We start from the raw sequence: 2985 nt of genomic DNA on the forward strand, positions 1-2985 counted from the left end.
ATTTTAATAATTACAGTCTCGCTGGAGAACTCCGGTCTGACGCACTCGGGTTCTCGCGTTATTTCCTTATCACTTCTCGCGTGTGTTTTGTTGTGAAACGTAGTTTGCGGACCAGACAGAGCTGTAGGCGATTCTTCCTATTGTGAAGTCATGCAGTGTGAAACCCCCTGTCGCCGATCCATCGTGCAATGTGAACACAGCAGCAACTGAATGCGACCCCAGATAGTCACGCAGTGTGAAAACAACGGCGATCCGACGAGTTTGAAAATCGTGCAGTGTGAACTCGGCATTACTAACACCCAAACTTATGAATGGGAGTGAATATGACAGAATTTTCATTTTGGGTGAACTATTCCTATTAATCTTTGTGTGTGTGTGTGTTGCAGGACGGCTCCAGCCTCACATGAATTCATCATCCCGTAACCTGATGGAATGAAAATCAATGGATGCTAACAGCATTTTGGCTGGATGTTTTGACCCAAGGAGCAGCCCCTCCTGGAGTAACCTGAGAAATGTCTTGCTCAAGGACACAACAGCGCTCTGATATTTAACCACTAGTTCACATCACTCGGATACAAATGAGGATGGATTTACATAAGAGACTATACAAAAATACACTGACAATGGATCCCTCAGTATTGAAAAAGCAGGGAACCTGTTTCAGAATTTGTGTATAATTAGTGGTGTTGCTAAGTCAAGCATCACTATTATTATTGTTATTACTCATACTCATCCTGCACAATATCTGCTATGGACATCATTGATACCTCAAATCATGCAGGTTGTTCAGGAGAGGTTTGCTATACGTTTCTAAGCATTTGGAGTGGACGCCCTATAGACTTACATATGATCCAAGCCATATTTAGGGCCTGGAAAATCTGTTGTTTTGAGCTGACTAAGTAGCATCCTAGCAAACCCAAGCAACCGTATAGCTATGCACACTCAAAAACAGTTTTAAACAACTGTGTATGGGCAACCACACTCATATTTTCTTATAAAACGGATAGTTCCGGTCCTTGATTCTGATTGGTTGAGCCACTTTCGAAGCTGTTTTAAATGACTCTACAAACATACACCTTTGTTTACATTTGCGTGTTGCTTGGCAACCACTTTGTTGCAACCACAACTGATTCTGAGGAACTACATTGTTTGGTGGAAGAATATTGTTTTTATTAATATCATTACACTTTATTTGCTCTGTTTTATTTTGTGAAACCTTGCTATGTATATGGAATAACCGTTTTATAAAAGCAATAAGCCCCGTGAAGCCGTGGTTTACAGTGAATTTATAACAGCTAAGGGGCGTTGTTAGGCACGACGCGAAGCTTCTTGAGGCTTATTGCTTTAATAAAATGTAAAATTCTATTTAGCGTTTTATTGTTAACTTGCTATTATTGACTGGATTTTGCATTTTTGAAAATATGCTGCCATTAAAAAGTATAAACACACACTACTGCTCAAAAGTTTGGGGTCAGTAAGTTGTTTCTTTTTAAGAAATTAAGGGCCAGATTTACTAACAGCTTGCGCCAGAGCAAACCGTCTTTTGGTGTTAAAATAGTAGGCTACTTTCAGAATTTACTAAAGACGCGCAGTGAAGAATTAGCACTGAAAAGGTGTGGACACAGTTATTTTTGCACCTGACCTTATTGAATATGCATTTGTAGGAGTTTCCCTTTCGGATGCAAAATTTATGGGAGGAGGGTATTAAAATTAATCACGCAACGTGATTTACTAACGTTTGCGTTCGTCAAATTACTGGTATTTGCGCCAATATTTAACGGCCAAAAAAGGCAAAAAAACAGCACTGCTCTTGGTAGATTGTGCTGGTCATTATGGAAACGATCTGGCTGCATCTGTGTTCTTTAATGTGCGCATTGTCAGTAAATCACCCGCAGAATTTACGCTCCCATCGGTGCTTTTATGGAATTGCACTCTAACGCTAATTTGCCATGTTTAGTAAATCTGGCCCTAACACTTCTATTCAGCAAGTGAAATAAACTGATCAAAGTGACAGTGAAGACATTTAAAATAACTACTGTTCTTCTGAATGTTATATTCAATACCCTAAAAAAAATAATCATGTTTTCCACAAAAAAATATTAAGCAGCTCGACATTGTTAATAATCAAATATGTAACCTGAGCTGCTAAAAATTCAGCTTTTCCATCAGAGGAATAAATTACATTTTATAATATATTAAAATGGAAAATAGTTATTTTAAATTGTCATAATATTTCACAGTTTTACTGTATTTTTGATCAAATAAATGCAACCTTGGTGAGCATAAGAGACTTTTTACTGACCACAAACTTTTAAATGGTAGTGGTGGTAGGTGGTAACTGTTTTTTAAGGCCTTTTTTGATACATGTACACCTGTCTTTTTTCTCTTAAATAATTAAGTTGTAGAAACATTTTGAAATCATTATTTCAAGCTGTGTAACTGTGTCTTGAATATTTTAGCATGCATCTTCCTCATTTCTGAATGCGCTTATACATTGTCATCATGACACACTGAACATGTAACCTCAGAATATGTTAAAAGATACAGTGCTGCTTGGTGACATCCGCTGGATTGTTTTTCTATGTAATTCACATGTCATAACCACACGAACGCCAGGAGGCTGTTTCATAACATTTGAAATGTTAACTTGGAAGGGGTATAAAGCGATTTCAAGACTCAAGAGTAATGTAATTACCCTGAAGCGATCGCTAATAGCCCCGTGTCCCAGTTTAACTTGGCAAACAAAAGTCACATGCAAAGTCAAGTCAAATGCGAAGTATAAAGACATATTTGCCATTGTTTTGTTGATTTAAACATGAGAACTATGCAAACATGTAGCGCTTGAGTAATTGTTTTTCGCAGAAGTGGCATGGATAATCAAATATCCACAGCATGATTCATCACAGTCACCACTATTTAATCACACACGCTTCATGACTGTCTGCATAGACTTGATCCTGTTCTGGCCCCATCATTAACTCCTGA

General features: G+C 37.9%; 1 protein-coding gene across 1 annotated transcript in view; it reads left to right on the plus strand.

Annotated features, from left to right (window-relative positions):
* Window positions 1–550, plus strand: part of anpepa (alanyl (membrane) aminopeptidase a) — a 19184-nt gene extending 18634 nt beyond the window's left edge. The window contains exon 23 of the mRNA XM_016468836.1: window positions 387–550. The gene's annotated coding sequence lies outside the window, so the exon portion shown is untranslated. The remainder of the gene's footprint in view (window positions 1–386) is intronic.
* Window positions 551–2985: the final 2435 nt, after the last annotated feature.

Source organism: Sinocyclocheilus anshuiensis, unplaced genomic scaffold (assembly GCF_001515605.1).
Source record: "Sinocyclocheilus anshuiensis isolate Anshui unplaced genomic scaffold, SAMN03320099.WGS_v1.1 scaffold1093, whole genome shotgun sequence".
NCBI lineage: Eukaryota > Metazoa > Chordata > Actinopteri > Cypriniformes > Cyprinidae > Sinocyclocheilus > Sinocyclocheilus anshuiensis.